The sequence below is a fragment of the Eleutherodactylus coqui genome, chromosome 4 (assembly GCF_035609145.1).
Source record: "Eleutherodactylus coqui strain aEleCoq1 chromosome 4, aEleCoq1.hap1, whole genome shotgun sequence".
Taxonomy (NCBI): domain Eukaryota; kingdom Metazoa; phylum Chordata; class Amphibia; order Anura; family Eleutherodactylidae; genus Eleutherodactylus; species Eleutherodactylus coqui.
Window position 1 is genome coordinate 140,584,856 of NC_089840.1, and position 24,789 is coordinate 140,609,644.

The 24,789-nt window shown below is 42.7% G+C and overlaps 1 protein-coding gene across 1 annotated transcript in view; it reads left to right on the plus strand.

Annotated features, from left to right (window-relative positions):
- LOC136625751 (C4b-binding protein alpha chain-like) overlaps positions 1 to 24,789 on the plus strand; it is a 603,882-nt gene that overhangs the window by 457,438 nt on the left and 121,655 nt on the right. The gene's annotated exons all lie outside the window — the stretch shown is intronic.

Below are 24,789 nucleotides of genomic sequence, written 5' to 3' on the forward strand. Positions count from 1 at the left end.
ACGAGCCTCCCCGGACCTCCAATGGCTATTGAAGGGTGGCAACTGGAGTGTTGCAACTTTGCACTAGCACAGACGATCGGGAGGGAAATTGGTAATTATTACTAAGCGGGTATCATGCTTAGATAGATCCTGTAATCTAAGTGAGAAAAATTGGGACTATATCTAGTGGAAACGGACAATAAGAAGGGCATGGTGACGATCGGTGGGGGATTTCCCACGCCTCTCATAATAGATTGGACACAAGAGCCTAGTCTACTCCCCTGGGCAGCACTTTTTACCACATATAAACCGGGCTGAGACTGCACACTAATTTATGCCTCTAACCTACCATCTGGGTTACGGGCCACTTTTTTATCTTTGATTTATCATTTATTTCTCTGAGCAACTACTAGGCAGGCAGGGGAATCTATCTAAGGGCTCCTTTCCACTGGCGAGGTAATCGCAGGTTTTCAGTGCGATGCGAGAGTGCGAGCTCTCGCAGGAAAGTCCCACACATGTTGTTCTATGACAACCTTTCCACTTAAGGACAAGCTGCGATGCGAGGATTAAAAATCGCCGCAGGAGGATTGTTTCAGCGTTTTGCATTTTTCTTTTGCCCATACAGTGCAATGGCAAAACAAATTCTCGCATCGCAACGCAAAAGTTTGCGATTTTGCAGCGTTGCGATGCGATTTTAACATTGCGATTTTCTTGCAGCGATATCGCTATTGCCAGTGGAAAGGAGCCCTAAGGGTGACTACCCACTACAATTTTTTTTCACTGCAAAATTCGCAGAGTTTTTTTTTCTGCAGAGGTCTATGGGACTTGCAATGTTAAAATCGCGATCGTGCAAAATCACGATTTTTGCGGTAAATTGCGATTTTGCGCGATCGCGATTTTAACATTACAAGTCCCATAGACTCCTGCAAAAAAAAAACGCTGCGAATTTCACAGTGAAAAAAAACTGTAGTGGGTAGTCACCCTAACAGGGGGATCCTATGGAGAACTAACATTGTCAGTGGATTACAGGCAAACTGTTTAGTCACTTGTCGCCTTATTAGTTGAACATTATTAACTGCTCAGATGCAAGTTAGCTAGCGTAGCTATCCATTGTCCTGCTAATTGAGCACTGAGTGCGGTTCTGTAGAAAGACCAGACTCTCTGACCAGGGACTGTTATATGAGCAAGCAATTACTTTCTAGCGTTGCCTCCACACGGACACCTGTGGTTGATGATATTAGATGGAATATTCCCCCGTCCCAGTTGTCTGTATTGGCTTATGGGAAAAGCCTTAAACCCAAATGGAAGTCTACTCAACTATCTTGTATTGCTAGCACTAGAAGAGTACATTCTGATATTAGTGCAGAGGGATAGCGGTTCCTGAGGAACTACCATATCGGTAGAGAAACGCGTTGAACCGACCCGCAACGAATAAATATCTGTCCGAATAGTTACCTCATATAGTATCGATCTACAAGGAACAAATATCTGTCTGAACACTTATTCCATCTAAAATTGAATCTATTACACACTACTTCAGCACTTTTATATGGGAAGTTGTGATAGTAGCTTATTTATGCAAAACCATCTAAGTTGCTCATAGATTTGTGATTTAGTGACAGTAGGGATTTACGCCCTACCCAACTGTCAATTAGTCACGTAAATCTTTCTTTACTGCGGTCCTCTGCGAGGTCAAGTCCGCAGTTGTCTTTGTCGCCCAATCATTTTAATATTTAATAACAAAAGTATATGTTTTAGGTATATGTCTATTCTGTGAAGGGTTCTTTTTGATGCAATAGACCTCATATGTCAAACACAAGGCCTGCGGGCCGAATCCGGCCCGCTGCCTTGTGTTATGTGGCCCGCGGCGTGCCGACGCCGCTCACCACTGCAACAATTACCAGCTGGGGTGCCCCAGCTCCCCGCTGATAATCACGCCGGCAGCGCTGATCCTGGTGCACACTGACGCCAGTGTGCATCCGGGAATCAGCGCGAGAAGAGGAGGAGCGGCGCTGACAGCTGGGAGGAGGTAAGTAGATGGGTTGGGGGGGGGGCGCTTATTATTGTTAGTGAAAGGGCTTATTACTGGGGGGTGGGGTATTATTGTTACTGAGGGGGCTTATTACTGGGGGGGGCTTATTATTGTTACTGAGGGGGCTTATTACTGGGGGGGGGTCATTACTGGGGGGGTCTTATTATTGTTACTGAGGGGGCTTATTAATGGGGGGGTCATTACTGAGGGGGTCTTATTACTGGAAGGGGGGCTTATTATTGTTAATGAAAGGGCTTATTACTGGGGGGGTCATTACTGCGGTGGGGTATTATTGTTACTGAGGGGACTTATTACTGGGGGGGTCATTACTGAGGGGGGGCTTATTACTGGGAGAGGGGCTTATTATTGTTACTGGGAGGGGGGCTTATTATTGTTAATGAAAGGGCTTATTACTGGGGGGGTCATTACTGGGGTGGGGTATTATTGTTACTGGGGGGGGGGCTTCTTATTGTTGCTGGGGGGGCTTATTGTTGCTGAGGGGGGGCTTATTACTATTACTGAGGGGAGCTTATTATTACTGAGGGGGGGCTCATTACTGAGGGGGGCTTATTAGGAATCAGCGTGAGAAGAGGAGGAGCGGCGCTGACAGCAGGGAGGAGGTAAGTATATGGGTGGGGGGGGCGCTTATTATTGTTACTGAGGGGGCTTATTACTGGGGGGTCATTACTGAGGGGGGCTTCTTATTGTTGCTGGGGGGGTTCTTATTGCTGCTGAGGGCGGCTTCTTGTTACTGAGGGGGGGCTTATTACTATTACTGAGGGGAGCTTATTATTACTGAGGGGGGGCTCATTATTACTGAAGGGGGGGCTCATTACTGACGGGGGCTTATTACTGAGGGGGGCTTATTATTACTGAGGGGGGGTTAACGTTGCTATGGGGGTATTACTACTGAGGGGGTTAATATTACTAATTGGGCCACTGTGGGGGTCATTATTTTTACTGGGGCCACTATCGGGATCACTATTAGGGCTCATTCACACGGGTGTAATTGTATTTCGGTCGCGCAAATACGCTGCGTATTTGCTCTAACGAAAATCGGTTAGGCCTGTATATTTACGTTTGCAAAAATGAACGCACGTGGGCCCATTGAAATGGTGCGCAAATATGCAGTGAATACATAGGTTTCCTGTGCATTCACCACGTATTTGAGTGGCCCATGCACACGGGCGGAAATTCCGCGGCGGGATTTCCTGCAGAATTTCCTCCTGTGGAAGCTGCCATAGGATTGCATAAGAAAACACAATCCTATGCAGACAGCCGCGATTTGTCCACACGAAATCTCGCGCAGAAAACAAATCGCGCCATGCTCTATTTCTGTGCAGGGCTCGCAGAGCCCCTCACAGAAATGTCACTCCCCGGCCACTGGATCCGCTCTGCGCATCGCCGGCTGCCCGGCAGCCGGCACATCACAGAGCTGGAGCCACGGCAGCAGGTAAGTATCGTGCTGGTTCCTGCAGGGGCGCGGGTCGGGTCCCACTGCGAGAATTCTCGCAGCGGGATCCGACCCGGCCGTCTGCAGGCGGCCTTACAATCGGCCCTTTGAAGGTCACCATAAGCCTGATGCGGCCCTCGGTGAAAATGTGTTTGTCACCCCTGCAATAGACTATTTCTGCCCCTGTGAATTCTTTGGAGGATAACATAAACAAGCAGGAAATAAAAAACATGATTAAGGACTTAAACACGGAGAAAAGTTCAGGCCCGGAAATTTTCACCTCTCGATTTTATAAATCTTGAAGTGACCCCCTGACAACATCATTCAATTTAATCTGAAGATCGTGCCCTTTTCTGCACCAGGCCCTTCAGGCGATAATCACGGTCATTCCAAAACCTGGGAAGGATCATACTTCATGCTCTAACTACCGACCCAATTTCATTTTTAAACATTGACACCAAATTTTTCTCCAAGATATTGGCTTCCCACTTAAAACCACTTATCCCGAAATTAATCAACCAAGAGCAGACTAGCTTCATACCAGGCCGTGAAGCCAGAGATAACACTATTAGAACAATTTCTCTAATCTCTCGTGCTCTACTCACTGAGACAGCCACGTGCTTAGTGTCTGTAGACGCTAAAAAAGCTTTTGATAGGGTTAACTGAGGGTTCCTGGAGACGACCCTGAGATAGATCGGTCTAGGCCCTAGGCTTACAGCTTCGATCATGGTCCTTTACTGTGAGCCAACAGCGTGAGTCAGGGTGAATGGTTCTCTCTTCTCCCACCTCAAGATCAGCAATGGGATGAGATAGGGGTGCCCCCTATCCATTTTTCTATATGTCTTGGTGATGGAGTCCCTGGCCAATGCCCTCCAGAATAACACAGACTTCAAAGGGTTTAGGACAGGGAGACCTGAGCACAAGCTCACTCTGTTTGCGGATGACCTGATAAAGTACATTACAAACCCACGGATAGCTATTCCGGTCGCATTGGCGAGTTTGAGTGATTTGGCAGAATAAGTAACTTCAAGGTCAATGTAAATCAGAAATTCTTAACATATCAGTCCCCCTGGAGGAGGTCTCAGCTTTCAAAGCCTCCTCAACGTTAACGTGGAAGAATGATCAGATTAAATACTTAGGGGGTCACCATCACCAGAGACCCTAAGGACTTGTTTGAGAGGAACTTTAAACCAATGCTAACTGGTTTTGGAAGAGATCCTAAGAAACGGTGCACACTCACGATTTTGTGGTTTGGGAGCATTAATGTTTTAAAAATGGACTCCCGCTTATAATTCCTACAGCACACACCTGTTAAAATTCCAGAGAAATACTTCAAAATGTTAAACTCCCTAATTATCCGATTTATATGGGGAAACTCCAGATCCAAATTAAAGCTTGCCAACTTACAAAGGTCCAAAAAACAGGCGGGAATGGCACTACCGGATCTCAAGTTGTATTCTCTTGCAGGGCAATTGCGGAACCTCCGCCCCTGGTTTATAGATAAGGAGATGCCATCAACAGAAAAATATCTGGCTGGAGAGGTGGCTGGGAAAAACTTGATAGGGTTTCTAGAACACCCAGAATACACAAAATCATCACTTTTACCTATACATAGATTGGCTTTATCAATATGGCGAGCAACCAAAGAAGTCCAACACTATACAGACATAATGACGGATACTTCTTTATGGAATAATCCCACTCTACCATCACTACAAAAACTGCAGGATGTCGGATATTGGATTGCCCTGGGGGTACATACACTAGAAGACATATACGAGATAATATAATGTTGTCTTACACACAATTACAAGAAAAGCTGCAGGGGCATAAAATACAACTGTTCAGATACTTCCAAATAAGGCACGCCCTAAATGCCCAATTCCCAACAAACGAGACTAAAATTTCTAAATACCCGATAATGGGAATCCTAAAAACACAAGGACTGAGGGAACTAATATCACAACTATACACACATTTATTATCAGCCAGGATGGACCATGACCGCCTGACAATATACGATAGATGGAAAACTAATATATCCACACTGACAACAGAAGACTGGCAGGAGGCAATGGAATCACATTTGTTGGTGTCACCGGCAATTACAATAAACTAATACAACTGTACATTATATACCAGGCATACCTCACACCAGTGCGTCTGAATAAAATGGGCAGATCTGGTACCACAACATGCCATAGATGTCACCAAGAAAATGCAGATTTTTGGCACCTAATGTGGGAATGCTCCTATGTAAACAAATTCTGGGATGAGGTCTTTAGCTTTCTATCCATACTCCTATCGGTCCCTTTGGAACTGGATCCCAGGGTAGCAATATTCGGGCTAATGGATGAAGAAACATGGAGTCACTACGACAAAATATTCATCAGGAAGGTGCTATTTCTGGCCCGGAAGGTGGTGGCCATGAGATGGATGGCAATGAGCTCGCCCTCCGTCTCATGCTGGAAAAGGCTAGTTGACACCATAATTCCATATGAAAAAGTAATTTATCAGCATAGTCCTACTAAATTTGAAAAAGTATGGGGTGTATGGACAGGATTGCACAACACGCTATTAACTGAATAAATATAGGTTAGACAGGCGGTGAAAATGGAAATAAGGCACAGTAGACCAACAACGGGAAATGTTTTACCAGTTTGTATTACAATCTTTATATTTTATTGTTGAAGGTTAATAAAGAAAATAATGATAATGCGATTTAAGATGTAAACAAGGAAAATATTATACATAACCGTATGTAATATCTATTTATAATCTGCAAATAAACGAAGTTCAAAAAAAAATGGACTCCCTTCCCAGGTTCTTATATGCCTTCCAAACCCTACAGTTGAAATTACCCAAGACATATCTGTCTAGACTACGAAAACTCTCAATAGACTTTGTGTGGGGTAACTTGGTCAAGTACAAGACCCTAAATAGACAGAAGGAGTGTGGCTGCCCAGCTTTTTGCTATACCCCAAGGCGGCCATCTGTAATTGCGTCCTGAGCATTTTACACAATAGAACTTCCAAGCTTTGGTTGGACCTAGAGTGCGAAACCTGGCTCTGACTCTGGGCTCCTTCTGGCTCCCACCCTCTGTGTCTCACAAGGCCCAGTTGGCATCCCCCTTCCGAGACCAGCTTTTGAATGCCTGGAATAGTTTTGCCTCTCGATTCGAATTGCTCGGCCTGGCCCCCTCATCCCACTAGTGGGCAATCTTGATCTCCCCACTCTTCTAGAAGGCTCCTCCCTCATAGGGGAGAGATATGCCTGCCTCAAGGATTAGAGATCTCATAGCAGAGTCGGGAGTTCGCCCACTGTACAAGATTCTGGGTGGGAGGGTGGTTCCAATACCTACAGATCAGACACTTCATCCAGTCCCAGGGCCGCCTGGTCTCACTCTTTGCTCTGCTCTCCCAGTTTGAACAAATGTATGTCTTCCACTCCGATTTTAGCAGGAGTGTCCTCACTGTACAGTCATCTACTGGCTATGGAGACTCATGATGACTCATTGAGATTTGTTGGGGGTTGGGGGAGAGAGTTAGGGAGATCCTTCCTGGAAGAGCTATGGATCAAGGCCTTTCAACTAACAGATTCTGTGGCAATCTCTTCTAAATACAAAGAAACAAACTATAAAGTTCTATCTCAGTGGTACAGGACACTTTCATGGCTTGCAAGGATGTTCCCCTAGACCCCAGACACCTGCTGGAGATGCTCTGGGGAAAGAGGCGACTTTACCCACATTTGGTGGTCCTGTCCCCTGGTTCAACCGTTGTGGCAGGAGAATACTTCTCTCTACAACTCGGTCTACAAAGATACGATAGTTCTTATTATAGAAGCAGCAATGCTGTCCATGATTCCGGGACCCATATCAAAAATACTTCAAATTCTTTATTATAGCCATGAGGCAGACAATTCCAAGGTTATGGAGGTCATCCTCTCCTCCTACAAGGATTCAATGGCTGGAAGTGAGAGACAGCAAAACCTGGAGGGTAGATGATTGCAACCGCCGTGTAATAGAAAACAATGTAAAAATGGGCCCCTTTTCTTAAAGTATCCAATAATGGAGGACTAATCAATGCCTCCATGGTAGTGGTAGACCACTAGTCAGTGTTCAGACTGATGATGTCAGTAAGGTGTCCAAAAGAGCACTGCAGTCCCTGGTCAGCTCTAAATTATAGTGACTTATACCAGAGAATATAGGATACTAGATAGAATTAGAATTAAGGACTTCATATATTTTCAATATTCAAGAAATGTAAACCATTCTAGATTAAACATTTAGGTTCTAGACACAGGTTCTTGGTTCAACGTGTTTCTGTTGACTGCTCAACTCATCAGGAACCATGATGCAACAACAGATGAAATGGTAGGGATCAACCCCTATGCAAGTATGAAAGGATAACCTAATGGTACCCCAGTAACAGAGCAATATCTAAAACTAAGCCACATAGAGATCTGGGTAAATGAAGAATAGCTGCTCTTTCTTTGAGTGAAAAAACTTCAAAAGCCTTTATTGATAGAAGTGTCACATATAAAAGTCTGGCTAACACGGTACCAAATCTTTGTTTTCATTATATAAAAGTCAGACGCTATGCAGGACGCGTTTCGATTCTGTAACAAAGAATCTTATTCACAGGTGAACTTGTAACCCAAGTTTTGCTCTTAAATCAGAGCAAAAATTCGGGAGAGAGCCTGCTCTCAAGTCAAAAAGCTTGTAAGCTGAGGCACTCTTAACCCAATGTATCACTGTATATATTTGGGGTGGTGGCGCTTTCTAGGCCTTCCCAGTAGCCCCACATTGAAAAGAAGAATGAGACTCTTCATATATAGGGTACAAGGATCAAGACATGGCAGAGACAGGACAAACCCTGTACATATATACCAGTGATATGTTGTTTGACCCCTATCCTTCAGCGAGGGAGGGCTTGATATATCAACTACAACCAGGCTAGGATCAATTCCTAAACATTCCTTGAGGTGTAAATAAAGCAATGCAAGTATACGGCCTATCTAATGGGAAAATTATTATGCAGATACCTAACTTAAGGACCTTTAAACCATAGATGCTAAGTAAGTATAACAATGGAGAAGTATGGTACCAAAGTAGACCAACCTATATTAACCCCTTCCCGCCCCATGATGTAAGGGTACGTCATGGGAGCGGGGTACTTCCCGCAAAATGACGTACCCTTACGTCACAGGGATAGTAGCCACTAGTAGCTGGCGTCCCGCTGCGATAGAGGGGGGCATCGGAGATGCGCCCTCCCGCTGTTAACCCCTTCCCTGCCGCGATCTAAGTAGATCGTGGCATGGAAAGGGTTCACAGAGGGAGCGCGCTCCCTCTGTGACTCCAGCCGGCTCTCGCGATAACATTGCGAGAGCCCGGCTGGTTGCTATGGCAACAAGACGCCGGATACCGGCGTCCTGTATTGCCATTGCCTAAGATCGCTGTAATAAGCGATAAGGCATGGCAGGAGAGAAGTCCTGCCATGCCTTATCGCAGCGATCATTAGTTCTGTAGTAAAAGGCCCTCAGAGGGACACAAATAGTATAAAAATAAGAGCAAAATAAAGTACAAAAAATAATAATGTAAAAAAAACCCTTTCTTAATGCTTTTTCTCATATTAGCATTAAAAAACTTTTAAAAAAGTTAAAATCCCACATATTTAGTATCGACGCATCCGTAGCGACATGTACAATAAAATGAACATGCTTTTTATCCTGCACGGCAAAAAGCGTTAAAAAAAATGCTAAAAAACTGAGGTGAAATGCTAATTTTTAGCATTTTGCGTCCCAAAAAACGCAATGAAAGTGATCAAAAAAATGTGTGTACCCCAAAATGGTACCAATAAAAACTACAGCTCTTGCAAAAAATAAGCCCTCACAAAGCACTATCCATGGAAAAATAAAAAAGTTATAGCACTTTTAATGCAGTGAGTTTAGAAAAAAATAATAATTTCCCAAAAAAGGGTTTTTATTGTGGAAAAGTGGAAGAACCTAAAAAAAATATAAGGATTTTGGTATCGTTGTAACCGTACCGTCCCACAGAAAAAAATGTAATGTGTCATTTATGCTGCATAATTAACGATTTAAAAAATTTTTAAAAAAAATCTATGGCAGAATTGATGCGTTTTCTCTCCCTACAATCATAAAAAAATTATAAAAGTTTTACAATGTAGTCTATTTAACCAAAAATGCTACCAATAAAAACTACAGTTCGCCACGCAAAAAACAAGCCCTTATACGTCCGCGTTGACAGAAAAATAAAAAAGTTATGGCTTTTGAAAAATGGAGATGAAAAAATACCAAAAATCGTTTGGTCCTCAACGCCAAAATAGGCCATGTCCTTAAGGGGTTAAATAGTACCATTGAAAAATACAACGTGTCCTGCAAAAAACAAGTCCTCAGGCATCTACGTCGATGGATAAATAAGAGTTATGATTTTGATTTTTTTTTTAAAAAGGGGACGTAAAAACTGAAAATGGAAAAAAAAAGCATCTGCTTCCTTAAGGGGTTAAACAGTGTTGTCCAATCAGAGCAGCATGTAGTGATGTGGACTAATGATGAATACTATGCACAGTGTACATCGGGTAGTCAGAGTGCTGGTGCAGCTATCTTTGTTTCTCCCGGCCCAGAGGATCACTTGAGACTAGGGCTTCAGTACATGGTTAACTTTGGGTTTGACACATCGTACAACCAAAATTGGCAGTGTTACATTGGCTTAATTGCATGTCATGTAAGCAAATGTGGTCATTTTGTGACTCAAAAGCTAGTGACATGACACTTACAAGAAATCCAGCAGGATTAGATTTCTTGGGACTCTTACGTCATTGCTGTGATAACTTGCGAATCGCAACATTACTACATTAGCAGCAGGGCTCCATATGGCACCCGGTGACCCCGCCCATGACGCAAACATGGGGTATCAATGGGCTGCTAAAGCAGCCGGAGGTCTCACAATGGCCTCTGGGGCTGCCATCAGCAGAGGTCTATTAGACCCTGGCAGAACTATGATCTATCTAATAGGCTGCTTTAATGTATTATAATATTAAAGTATGGAAGTGTATTATAGGAAAGATCCTTAAAGGGACTAAAATCAAATATAGAAGTAAAAATATAAAACTACAAAAAGTAAATAATCCACTCTCACGTTGACCCCTTATTTTGTATTAAAGACAAAAGCCCTTCAAAAAATTGGTATCACCATGTTAATAACGACCCAAACAAAAAAGTTGGAATGTTATTTTAATCCCATCTCACAAAATATGGAATTAAAAGCAATCAAATGTTATATCAATCACAAAATCATACCAATAAAAAGTATAACTCATCCCACAAAAGCCCTCAAATAGCTCTGTTGATCTAAAAATAAAATACTGTTACGGGTTCCTGAATGCAGTATTTTTAAAAGTGTTTCTATAATGCAAAAAGTAGTAAAAAAAAACCTGTCCCTCCTCAGTCGCCCGTCGGGCCCTCCCCTTCTCCAACCTGAAACCTGGGGAACCAGGGAGTGCATGGCCGGAGACTGAGGACGAGCGGTCAACCTGGTAAGAGACGGCATGAGTAGACTTGGTCGTTGAGACTCCCTAACGCCACTTAATCTAACAAACATGGTTGCTACGCGGTTGCCTGGCCTATCCCCCAGCACCCCCCCTTTATACTTCTTGTCTCGAAGCTCTGTCTTTTCTGTTTTCCACTATCTGTTTCTTATTTTTGTTTTATCACAAATCTGTGATCAGTTGAGTTCTATTAAACACAAAATAGAGGACAACCCAACTCACTTCTCTAATAAAGCGAGAGTGGGGCAGAACGAATACATGTTCATAACCTAATTTGTACTTGAGTTCTTGTGCAATTGTCTTGAACGCCCTAACTGTATCAATACATTGTTTGTCCCAATAAAATCTTTTTGAACTAAAAAAAAAAAGTACATAAATGAGGCATCAATGTAGTTGTACTGACCCACAAAGTTAAAGGGAAGCTTCCAGGTTTTTCCTAAGCAAGCTAAGTTATGATAATTGATAATGAGACTGCCATATTGCTATATATTGTTACTCGTACGTGCCCAGGTACCTTTACAATCCTCATACATTTTCTCCTGCTGTATTAAAAAAAACTGTGGGTATTTCTAATCATTTTATTTCATTTACACCCACCAGTAGCTCCTCAGGACCCTCACACTATTTACAGAAGCCTCCACACAGTAGCTCCTCGGTACCCTATCTACACGAGCCTGCACACAGGACTGTAGACCCACCAACAGTTTCTCAGTACCCTCACCTTCTACAGGAGGCTTTGTGCAGTACTGTACACCCACTAGCAGCGCCTCAGGACCCTCACCATCTACATGAGCCCCCACACGGTACTGCAGACCCAATAGCAGCACGTCAGGGTTCAATCACAGGAACTGTTTGTTCCAGAGGGTTGAGCTATCAAGCCCTCTGACAAGCTCCCCTGCTAACCCTTGCTGTTGTCCACATTTCCTTGATTGCTCCACCCTGTTTCCCTAATTGCACATCCTATATAAACCTAAAATTATGACAACTGCAAAAAATGGCCAAATTCAAATCAAAATCGACAATGTCATTGAATGCACATGAGACTTCATCTTCTTTGGCTCATAAATTGACCAGGCTGGAGAATGTATGCCAGAGATAAAATGTAGGATAGCACTGGGGCGAAGTGCAATGCCAAAAATGGACAAAATCTGGAAAAATAGGGATATCGGTATAGCAACTAAACGCAGGATAGTGCAAATCACTGTTTTCTCCAAAGCATGTATGGGTGTGAAAGCTGGACTGTGAAAAAAGCTGATAAAAAAAGGATTGATGTGTTTGAGCTGTGGTGCTGGCAAAAGCTGCTGAGTATGCCCTGGACGGCGAGAGTAACAAACAGTCCTGAATCGTATAAGACCCGATATACCACTGGACTGCTAAAAGACCAAGACAAGTACGTTGGGCCTTGTTTTTCTCCAGATTTAATTTTATCATTTCTTATTGGCCTGGTTCAAGAAATGGCAAGGCCGATGCCTTATCCAGGATCCTGGTTGAACCGGAGGAGGGGTCTAGTACAGACTCTACAATTTTGTCCCCTCAAAATTTCCTGGGAATACTTGACTCAAAAGAATTTGCAAAGATGGGTACCAAAAGGATTCCTTTCCTAGTCATCCTTCTAAGGATGTGGACCTCTCTTTTAAGAAGGGCTTTTGTATGCAGGAAAACAGACTGTATGTTCCCAATTCTGTTCGACTTAAAGTCCTTAAATTGGTCCATGATACTAAACTTGCAGACCATCTTTGAGTCAGGAAAACTCTTGAATTACTTCTTCGTTTATTTTGGTGGCCTAATTGTAACAACGACGTAGAAAAATATGTTGCCTCTTGTGTAACGTGTGCACGAAACAAGACACCATGATCTCTTCCATTAGGACTTTTCCAACTACTTTCAGTCCCATCCAGGCCTTGAGTATTAATATCAAGAAGGGCTTTTGTATGCAGGAAAACAGACTGTATGTTCCCAATTCTGTTCGACTTAAAGTCCTTAAATTGGTCCATGATACTAAACTTGCAGACCATCTTTGAGTCAGGAAAACTCTTGAATTACTTCTTTGTTTATTTTGGTGGTCTAATTGTAACAACGACGTAGAAAAATATGTTGCCTCTTGTGTAACGTGTGCACGAAACAAGACACCATGATCTCTTCCATTAGGACTTTTCCAACTACTTTCAGTCCCATCCAGGCCTTGAGTATTAATATCAAGAAGGGCTTTTGTATGCAGGAAAACAGACTGTATGTTCCCAATTCTGTTCGACTTAAAGTCCTTAAATTGGTCCATGATACTAAACTTGCAGACCATCTTTGAGTCAGGAAAACTCTTGAATTACTTCTTTGTTTATTTTGGTGGTCTAATTGTAACAACGACGTAGAAAAATATGTCGCCTCTTGTGTAACGTGTGCACGAAACAAGACACCATGATCTCTTCCATTAGGACTTTTCCAACTACTTTCAGTCCCATCCAGGCCTTGAGGATTAATATAAATGGATTTTATTGAGAGTCTTCCCCTTTCTAAAGTAATAACTACCATTCTTTTGGTAGTTTTACAACAATGGCCCATTTTATCCCCACCAAAAAGATTCTTAGGCTTCATGGCGTTTCCGATAATGTAGTTTCTGATAGAGGGGTTCAGTTTACATCAAAATTTTGGAAAAGCTTCTGTACTGCCCTAGGGATTATTATCAATTTGTCTTCCGGCATCCATCCCCAATCCAGACACAAAGGACCAATTAGAATCTTGAGCAATACCTCCACTATTTTATGTACAAGCTCCAGGATGACTGGGTGTACTACTTATCAACAGCAAAATTATAAAAAGTACAGGTCAGGACCCTCCCGAACTACACTCGAAAGCAGAGACTCAAGAACCTCATAGGCCACCACCACACAGTACTGTACACCCGTCAGCAGCTTCTCAGTACCCTCACTATCTACATGACCACCAAACAGTACTGTACACACACCAGCAGCTCTTCAGGACCCTGACTATCTACATGATCACCACACAGTACTGTACACCCGCCAGCAGCTCCTCAGGATCCTCACTATCTACATGACCACCACACAGCACTGTGCACCCGTCAGCAGCTCCTCAGGATCCTCACTATCTACATGATCACCACACAGTACTGTACACCCGCCAGCTGCTTCTCAGGACCCTCACCATCTACATTATGTCCACACGGTACTGAACACCCACCAGCAGTTCCTCGGGACCCCCACTATCTACATAACCACCACACAGTACTGTACACCCGCCAGCAGCCCCTCAGTATCTACATCCAACACACAGTACTGTACACTCGCCAACAGCCCCTCAGGATCCTCAGCATCTACATGACCACCACACAGTACTGTACACCCACCAGCAGCTCCTCAAGACCCTCACCATCTACATGATCCACCACACAGCACTGTACACCCACCAGCAGCTCCTCAGTACCCTCACTATCTACATGACCACTACACAGTACTGTACACCTGCCAGCAGCTCCTCACGACCCTCACTATCTACATTACAGGTGTCAAACACAAGACCCGCAGGCCGAATCCCGCCCGCCACCTCATTTTCTGTGGCCCGCCGGCTGTGTAGCAACTTCCCTCCCCTTTGTGCTGCTGTCAGTAGGCGATCTTCTATCGGCTTGTTCTGTCTCAGTAGAGCAGACAGTAATAAAGGAGTGCCGATAGCACACTGACAATGGCCGCGGAGGAGGGAAGAAGACTGCAGAGAGCATGATCTCTGGTGCCAGGAGAGCGGCATTGAGGAGAAGCAGCTACAGGGTGAGAGTCTGGTCAGCGCTGACCTTCTCTCACCGGCCCTCCCTCTGTTCATGGCAGCAGGCCTAGGGAGACATCAGGGGCCCAAGTATGCAGGAGGGCCCCAAAGAAGAGAGCAACCGGTATACCTGCCAGTGGGACCACATTGGATGCAGGTAAGTATAAAAATGTGTATAAAAATGCAGAAGTGTCCTTGTGTGCATATATATGTATGCATGTGCACCTATGTATGTATGTATGTATGTATCTATGTATGTATGTATATATGTGTGTGTGTATGTATGTGAGGGTCTGTGCGTATCTACGTACAATAGTGTGCATCTGTGCGTATATATGTATAATAGTGTGTGGCTGTGCATGTATGTGTATAATAGTGTGCGTCTGTGCATGTAGGTGTATAATAGTGTGCATCTGTGCGCATATGTGTATAATAGTGTGCGTCTGCATGCATATGTGTATAATAGTGTGCGTCTGTGCATGTAAGTGTATAATAGTGTGCGTCTGTGTGCATATGTGTATATTAGTGTGCACATATGTGTATATTAGTGTGCGTCTGTGCGCATATGTGTATAATAGTGTGTGCCTGTGTATGTATGTGTATAATAGTGTGCACCTGTGTGCATATGTGTATATTAGTGTGGGTCTGTGCGTATATATGTATAATAGTGTGCGCCTGTGCGTACATATGTATAATAGTGTGCGCCTGTGCGTATATATGTATAATAGTGTGCGTCTGTGCGCATGTGTATAATAGTGTGCGTCTGTGTGCATGTATGTGTATAATAGTGTGCGCCTGTGTGCATGCATGTGTATAATAGTGTGCGTTGTTTGCATATGTGTATAATAGTGTGCGTCAGTGTGCATATGTGTGTATTAGTGTGCATCTGTGCGTATATGTGTATAATAGTGTGCATCTGTGTGCATGCATGTGTATAATAGTGTGCGTTGTTCGCATATGTGTATAATAGTGTGCATCTGTGTGCATATGTGTATAGTAGTGTGCGTCTGTGCGTATATGTGTATAATAGTGTGCGTCTGTGTATGTGTATAGTAGTGTGCGTCTGTGCGCATATGTGTATAATAGTGTGCGTCTGTGTATGTGTATAATAGTGTGCGTCTGTGCGCATATCTGTATAGCAGTGTGCGTCTGTGCGTATATATGTATAGCAGTGTGTGTCTGTGTATGTATGTGTATAATAGTGTGCATCTGTGCACATATGTGTATAGTAGTGTGCGTCTGTGCGTATATATGTAAAATAGTGTGCGTCTGTGTATGTTTGTGTATAATACTGTGTGTCTATGTATGTATGTGTATAATAGTGTGCATCTGTGCGCATATGTGTATAGTAGTGTGCGTATAATAGTGTGCGTCTGTGTATGTATGTGTATAATAGGGTGCGTCTATGCGCATGTATGTGTATAATAGTGTGTATCTGTGCGTATATGTGTATAATAGTGTCACCGTGACAGTAACGTCCTTTAATTCAAGAGGATTTATCACCGAAAGGACCAATAATACTAAAATATAACTTTTATTATAAATGATTAAAAAATGGTGTGCCCACAAACAACATAAAATTATAAGTTGAGATAGTGTGTAAGATAATTTGTGTTAGTATTACCCTTTTTACACTCTCAACTATTTTCTTATGAACCTAGATTAGTTAGTGTTATAGCACGGTACATGGGCCAACCTACAAGTCTTTGCAACTGAAAAGCACTGTAGCTGAGATAGTCGAGGGTAGGGCCACTATATGCCCATTATTGAATAGTCTGTAATCCCTCTCCTGACTATCAACACACTAATGCGGCAATATTCTTAGGTTTAATAAATGTTGTGTATTAGTGGTTTAACAAATAACTTTTAATTGGAACCAGTCCAAGAATGCATCAGCTGAGGTCAGTGGTGCCTATCTCAAAATATGATCAGGTACAAACTGATCAAAAATACTGGCCGTGATCCAAATGTTGGGATACCCTGATAATCAGCCAAGAAGCAGTGTGCGTACTTCATCTCACACTGGGTATTCATTTACTGGTAGAATAACCACTGACTTATGAACCTTCTAAGAGGATTGACTTAAGGCCCTTGTGCCTATAACATGAGATGATCTATAGCCCGATCATGCTCTATTTCAATACACCTCTATCTTAAGTGATCATAAAATTTTTTGTATATAACTGATCATTTGGTAATATAGGGTATGTACAACATAGTTCCCCTTATCCCCATCGAAGCGTTTCAACAATCTATTTTTCAAGATTGTATCATCAGGATGGTGTGTCACTGGAGTAACATGCGGCATACACGGCTGCCTGATAACAAATGAGTATAGATGGTAGGAGCACTACTTAGATGGGCTTATATATCTGTAGCCCCGCCTACCAAAAAGGGCCTCATCCCGAGCTGCTCCAATGAGCTAATAGGGGTGTTCCGTCCTATACCGCCGTATTACCGCGATGCATGACAATTCTCGCGCATGTGCTATGGATGTATGCGGTCACTGAGGCTTTAATGAGCCACTGCCGTAATCCCGCGACGTTTCGTCGATGCGCATGCGCTGCGACTACACAGGGCGCTGCGGCTTTAATGAGCTAATGCCGTAATATCGCGATGTTTCGTTCATGACGCGATCCGGACCTGCCCATGACGCTTTCGCGTTGTGAAGTCATGGCAACGCCGAACGCTACTCACGTACGGTTTCAGTAAGTTTGATGCCATAATTCGGCCATGTCCCGCCGATAACACGCATGCGCTGCGACTTGGCAGGGCGCTCTGATGATGTAATTCGGACCAGCCTGTGAATCCTTCGCGTCATGCAGTCATGGCAACACTATACGCTACTCAAAAGGATTCCCTTAGAAGTATTAGGGCCACGATAAGCATTGTATATGGTTCACATATACAATACATAAATCATGGGATTACAAAACGAGGATATGGAGAGGGCCATATAGGACGGATCACCCTCAGGACCAATATAGCCCTATAATGTGATACATTAAATGCCAATCAGTAAGTATATTGCTGCTCATATCTATGCAAGCATTATGTACCTAAGAAATGCATTGAACTAGGTCTGGAGATGGAAGATTTAGAGGCTATTAACATGCTAGAAGAGTTGGAACGGGACAATATGAGGGATCCAGCCAAGGGACCCTTCACAGAATTGAAACCAAAAAATTCAAGCATGCCACCCTCTGGGGAATCACCCTTCATTGATATTTTTGAGGCCATGGTCAACAGAGAATTATTGGATCTATCCCGCAAAAAAATCTACGGCTATCAGAATTTATCAATAGGAGAAAAGAGAGCTCTAGTGGCTCTGGAGAAAGACACAACAACTATAATAAAACCCTCCGATAAGGGGGGCAATATTGTGGTGATGAGTAGGGAAATCTATTGAAAGATGTGTCTCAATATTCTGGGTGATAGAACGAGCTATGAAATCCTGTCTCGGGACCCCACGGATGAATTTACCAGCGAACTGAGATATCTTATTACCAGCTAAAGAAAACCAACTAATAGGGTAGAAGGAATTTCTATATTGTCTGCCACAAAACCCACAGATTGCCACTTTTTACAGCCTTCCAAAGGTACATAAAGGGCTGTCGCCATTGAAAGGAAGACCAATAGTATCGGGAATCGATAGCCTCACACAAGGGATCAGTAAATATCTTGATCTACTGTTGAGACCATTTGTGGAGGCACTACCGGCGTATATAAAAGACACCACTGATGTCCTGCATAGGCTTGAAGGATTGTCCATCTCTGCTGACACTAAGTTAGCTAGCTTAGACATAGAAGCGTTGTATAGCTCGATCCCCCATGAAGGAGGATTACACGCCGTGGAATTTTTCCTCGGACAGAGAGGAACCCATTTGAAGCCCCACAACGATTTCCTACTACGTCTTCTCTCGTTTGTTCTTCACAGAAATTATTTTCTATTTGAGGATAAGTACTTCCACCAGCTCAGGGGTACGGCTATGGGGAGCTCATGTGCCCCCAGCTATGCCAACCTGTACCTGGGCTGGTGTGAGGAAAAATCCATGTTCTGTGAAAAAAAACGAAAATTGGACATGCTTAATAGACCTATGGATTAGGTTTATAGACGACGTCTTGATCCTCTGGAAAGGCTCGATAGAGGAATTCTTCAACTTTGTGAAACATTTGAACAACAACAAATTGGGTCTATATTTTACAGCTGAAATTGATCCGGTTACAATCACATTTTTGGACGTTCGGATTCACAAAACTGAAACAGGGGCACTGGAGACGACCATATACCGCAAGTCTACCGCGACGAACATTCTTCTGCATTGGACAAGTCATCACCCCTTTGCATTGAAAAAGGGGATCCCTAAAGGGCAGATGATAAGAACCAGGAGAAAGTGTTCTCAAGATATGGACTTTAGCGATAAAGCTAAACAGATGGCCCAACGTTTCAAAAATCGGGGCTACCCCAAAGAGATCATCCAATCAGCATCGGATTTCGTGAAAGACACAAAACGGGAGGATCTTTTGAACACTCGACCTAAGAAGATAGGAGATGGTAAGATGCGTATAATTGGAACTTATGATGACAAAAATAAAGAAGTGGAACAAATCCTTGAAAAACATTGGAACATTCTTCTAAAGGATAATGATCTGGCAAGCCATCTAGCCGAAAGACCCCTTGTTACATATAAACGGGGAAGAAATCTTCATAGCCATTTATCATCATCACCCGAGTCTAACACATGGCTATCGAGAGATCCACCGAAAGGTAGTTTCCCGTGCTCTGGGTGTAAAGCCTGTAGATTCATGAATAACAATAGTATCGGGATCAGTGGGAGCGCTCCAACAGTACCAAATGACTTTATCAATATATGATTGTATGAAGTTATAAGGAAAAAGGACTTACCCGGCACTGTGTGAGTAACCCTGTGAAGGGTTAACTCACTAGTGCCTCCATATCCGGGATAGCCTGTAGAAAAACTTCCTTCCCTATCCTGTCCGGAGAGCCGCTTGGATGTCTGGGGTCCCCAGTTACAGGGAGCCCAGTGTGCACAGAAGTTAAAAGAAAAAAGTATCCAAAGTAGCGCTTCACGGGATGAAGTTTGTGATTCTACACCTAGAAGGTGTAGGTTTTATTGCAACGCGTTTCAACCCACTCACGGGTCTTTTTCAAGCATATATAAATACAGTATACAGTGTTATAAATAGTCTAAAAGAAATGACTCACATTTGGCAGTCACAGCAATGCTCACGGCCCCCGCCATCCTGTGGGCGGAGTCACCACGTCAGCACGGTAACGTCATCATTCAGAGCCATATGATGTTCTGAAGTTGCACAATAACAAATCAATATTAAAAATAGCTGTAGAACCGGGTTGGTGGAGAAGCCAACCCTTGTTAAAACCTTAGGTTCTTTCTAAATCTCATTCGTGGCATGCCGGTGGATATCCCGGTCATGTGAGGGATGCGTGATGACGTCATTACGTCATGCGGGCGTTACCTTGGTAACGAGGAACGCCGAGGTTCCCCGGGATCGCAGCTAACCATGCGAAGGGTACGTAGTGACGTCATTACGTCATACGTCCGTTGCCTTGGCAACGAGGAACACCGTAGTTCCCTGATATCGCAACTAACCTCCAGACCGTATGTATTCTGATGTGTTTGTACTGTAACATCCCTGCATGATACATAAGCTGCCAAATCTTGCCCTATGGTTTATGTGGGCTATATGGCACTATCATGAGGTGCAAAAATAGCATACAAATTTAAAAATAATAAAATTGAAAGGTACAAGTTAAAAGGTGAAAAAAAGGGGGGGGGGGAGGGGAAACATGAATAGGGGGGGGGGGGGGGGGGGAAGAAAGGGAGGGGAAAGGTACAGTCCTATTACACTGTTCCTATTGTTCAAATATTATTATGTTTCATGTTCTACTCCCTTTTACCACAGAAATGTGAATAAAAACTATTTTACACTTGTCGTCATGACCAATGCTGGCATAAATCTAGTATATCATGTGTCCTCAATCATAAATCATAAACATAAATTATCATAAATTGCCATAAAATCACATAGAAGACCCATACATAAATTATCTTGTAAGTTATATGTCCCTAGAGTATACGTTCAAACTAAATATAGGGTTTTTTTATATATAAAATATATACCATAGATGTTTTTCAGGATGCAGTCGAGTTTAACCCCCCAGGACGTCCCATTATTGCTGGGATGGGGTCTATCACTAACAAACTATCTGAATATGTAGATGCACAGCTGCAAAAATATGTAACAACCTTACCTTCATACATAAAAGACTCAGGCCATTTACTCGAGATTTTGGAAGAAATAAAGTGGGAACCAGACTATATCTGGTGTACCCTCGATATAGAGTCACTCTATTCCAATATTAATCATAATCAAGGAATAGAAGCAATAAAGACCATTCTCAATGAAGATCCCCTTATGCCAGACCAACAAAAAACTTTTTTAACAAGGGCAATTTTATTTATATTACAGAACAACTATTTTTTATATAAAACCACCTACTACATCCAAACGTTGGGGACCGCGATGGGGACGAAGTGTGCCCCATCCTTTGCAAATTTGTTTTTGGGGGTCTTCGAACGTACTAGATTCAAGGACCCACGCATCAGACTTTTTAAGAGATACATTGACGATATTCTGTTAATTTGGAAAGGCAAAAAAGAAGATCTCAAGGAATACATTACTATTCTCAACAAAAATCAATACAATCTAAAATTCGCTGGACATATCAGCGAAAACAACGTAGTTTTTTTGGATCTAGAACTGTCCATAACAGAGGGTAATATAATCAATACTAAAACCCATTTCAAACGGGTAGATACAAATAGCTATCTCAGCTTTAAGAGTTGTCACTACAAAAAATGGAAAGTGAATGTGCCTTATGGCCAATACAAACGAGTAAGACGCAATTGCACTAATGACAGTGACTTTATTGAACAAGCGAAAATAATTACCGAGAGATTTACAGAAAAAGGCTACCCTAAAGCGATTACAGATTGTGCCTTCCAAAAGGCATTGAGAGAACCAAGAGATTCATCGGTTAAAAAGATCACCAGAACAACAAAAAAGATAGAACCAGAAAAGAAATTTCAATCGGCTTTCATCACTAAATACAGTTCCCATTTCAGCTCCATCAAACAAATATTATGTAAAAATTGGTCCATTTTAAGGGAGGACCCGTATTTGAGTAGAAATCTATCAAAAAACCCGATCTGCATATTTCGTAAAAACAGAACGCTAAAAAATATACTGGCACCTTCCCGTCCAGCAAAAGAAAAAGAGAAACAAGAAAACAAAACGATTAAGCAAGAGAATGGCGTCTTTCGATGTGGAAAGAAAAAATGCAAATGTTGCCTACATTTAACACACCAAACTAAGCAGGTTACGGTCAATGATAAAGAGCACATCGACATCAAACAACATCTAACATGTGACACATCATACGTCATTTATCTTCTAGAATGTCCATGTAGGGCGAGATATGTAGGCCGCACAAGTAATTCCCTTAGAACAAGAATATCTCAACACAAGTGCAACATTAGAAAAGGCCATCTAAAGCACAGCGTATCTCGACATTTTTTTAAGACACATAAGTGTGATCCGTCAGGACTTAGGGTAACCCCATTAGAATATATTTCCAACAAATCCATTGCAGATCTTCGAAATAAGGAAATGTTTTGGATTTTTAGACTTGATACACTGGTCCCAAAAGGCCTAAACGAGGTATTGGAAAAGATATAGTAGAATATCACCCCAAAAAAAGAAGAAAAAAACTCGACTGCATCCTGAAAAACATCTATGGTATATATTTTATATATAAAAAAACCCTATATTTAGTTTGAACGTATACTCTAGGGACATATAACTTACAAGATAATTTATGTATGGGTCTTCTATGTGATTTTATGGCAATTTATGATAATTTATGTTTATGATTTATGATTGAGGACACATGATATACTAGATTTATGCCAGCATTGGTCATGACGACAAGTGTAAAATAGTTTTTATTCACATTTCTGTGGTAAAAGGGAGTAGAACATGAAACATAATAATATTTGAACAATAGGAACAGTGTAATAGGACTGTACCTTTCCCCTCCCTTTCTTCCCCCCCCCCCCCCCCCCCCTATTCATGTTTCCCCTCCCCCCCCCCCTTTTTTTCACCTTTTAACTTGTACCTTTCAATTTTATTATTTTTAAATTTGTATGCTATTTTTGCACCTCATGATAGTGCCATATAGCCCACATAAACCATAGGGCAAGATTTGGCAGCTTATGTATCATGCAGGGATGTTACAGTACAAACACATCAGAATACATACGGTCTGGAGGTTAGTTGCGATATCAGGGAACTACGGTGTTCCTCGTTGCCAAGGCAACGGACGTATGACGTAATGACGTCACTACGTACCCTTCGCATGGTTAGCTGCGATCCCGGGGAACCTCGGCGTTCCTCGTTACCAAGGTAACGCCCGCATGACGTAATGACGTCATCACGCATCCCTCACATGACCGGGATATCCACCGGCATGCCACGAATGAGATTTAGAAAGAACCTAAGGTTTTAACAAGGGTTGGCTTCTCCACCAACCCGGTTCTACAGCTATTTTTAATATTGATTTGTTATTGTGCAACTTCAGAACATCATATGGCTCTGAATGATGACGTTACCGTGCTGACGTGGTGACTCCGCCCACAGGATGGCGGGGGCCGTGAGCATTGCTGTGACTGCCAAATGTGAGTCATTTCTTTTAGACTATTTATAACACTGTATACTGTATTTATATATGCTTGAAAAAGACCCGTGAGTGGGTTGAAACGCGTTGCAATAAAACCTACACCTTCTAGGTGTAGAATCACAAACTTCATCCCGTGAAGCGCTACTTTGGATACTTTTTTCTTTTAACTTCTGTAGATTCATGAAGAAGGGGTCCTCATTCAGAAGCTCGTCTACCGGAAAACAATACGAGATAAGAGACTTCATAAACTGTAAAACCAGCGGAGTCATCTACTTGGCCTCTTGCCCTTGCCCCATTGATTATGTGGGCAAGACTAGGCAACAGCTACGGAGGAGAGTTCTGTCCCACATTGGGAACATAAATCGTGGCGAACACACCAGCATAGCCACACACGTCAGGGATAAGCATGATAACAACCCTGACGTGTTACGCTTTCAGGGTATAGAAGTCATCAGAAATAATGGTAGGAGAGGTGATCTTGATCGCAAATTGCTGCAAAAAGAATGCGGCTGGATATTTCGACTTGAGTCTTGTTCACCAAAGGGTCTTAATGAGTGTCTATCTTTCTCATCTTTCATCTAATATTCCTCTTTTGGGTGTATTGAGACCTCTCAAGGTACCCTAAAGATCTCCAACCAAGATGCAGCTGAATATGCAGTATATAGATATCTCATCTTCATTGGTATAAAGTACCAGATTAGTTCAGATATTTGTTTTAGAGCGTATCAAATTGCCTACAGGGAGAATTATTTCACCCTTGCGATTGGTATATGTTATGGTGAAGTCACACGAACGTATATCGGCTCGGTTTTACGCCGAGCCGATATACGTTGTCCTCGTGTGCAGGGGGGGGGGAGGATGGAAGAGCCAAGTGCAGGAACTGAGCTCCCGCCCCCCTATCTGCCTCCTCTCTGCCCCCCCGGTGGGAGGAAAAGTACGTCTTTAATGAGGCCACCATCATATGGACCCAATACATCGATATGTGGATCCGTTATATCGATGATATTTTCATTCTGTGGACCGGGACGGAGGTTTAGTTTCTTGAATTTGTCAGTGTACTTAACAAAAACTCCCTGGGCCTGTTTTTGATTTCGGAAGTCCAAGAACAATCCATAACCTTTTTGGACCTCAAAATTTCAAAGACTGAATCAGGGCTCATTTCCACAACACTTTTCAGAAAATCTACATCCACCAATAATTTCCTGCA